Source organism: Urocitellus parryii, chromosome X (genome assembly GCF_045843805.1).
Source record: "Urocitellus parryii isolate mUroPar1 chromosome X, mUroPar1.hap1, whole genome shotgun sequence".
Taxonomy (NCBI): Eukaryota; Metazoa; Chordata; class Mammalia; order Rodentia; family Sciuridae; genus Urocitellus; species Urocitellus parryii.
In genome coordinates this window covers 34,987,582-34,988,454 of record NC_135547.1, presented here as the reverse complement: position 1 = coordinate 34,988,454, position 873 = coordinate 34,987,582, and positions in this window count along the sequence as shown.

The following is an 873-nucleotide window of genomic DNA, read 5'->3' as shown; positions in this document are numbered from 1 at the left end:
ATGGAGCTACATCCCATGCCCTGTCTGTAAATTTATCTTCTGCTTTTAGGCAATAAAGAGAGGGCAGATAGTTTTCATCCACCTGTTTCTTCTCAATTGTCTTCGGGTCAAAACAATCCTCATGCCAAAGAAGTGTATTTTGGGGTGACTTATTCTGGTATCCCATAATCTCAATCAATGAAGAAAAAACATCTGGTAAAATGCAGCATATTTCATGCAGAAAATGAACAGAAAGAAACTTCCTTAACTTCTTAAGCATATCTGTCAGTTTAGGGACACCACGATGGTGGAGGCAGGGTACAAGAAAAATGCCACTGGAGGACAAGAAAGGGAAATGAATCATTATGGCCCTGTTTACTATATGTCCCATTATCATGACAACTCTGGCCACAGGGTCAGTATTCTAAAATAAACATTGGGGATAAAGTGGACAATATTCTAATTAGATATCATACGGTAACCAACTGGAGCAAATGGAGTAAGTTCTTCAATAAGGTCTATGCAGGGAGGAAACTGCCTTACAGCTCAGCATATAAAACAAAAATTCCTAGACATCATGCCCTTAGACTCCCCCACCCCTTTCCACTTTATCTTATGGAGTGCTACTTTCACCTTCACCTTCACCTTCAATAAATCTGTGTTTTGTCCATTACTTCTGTGTGTCTTGCTCAATTCTTTGTTCAGAACACCAAGGACCTGGACCACAACTGGATATCCCAATGATAACATACTACCAAAACTGTATAGAAGGGGCTGGGGATGTGGCTCAAGCAGTAGCTCGCTTGCCTGGCATGTGCGAGGCACTGGGTTCAATCCTCAGCACCACATACAAATAAAATAAAGATGTTGTGTCCACTGAAAACTGAAAAATAA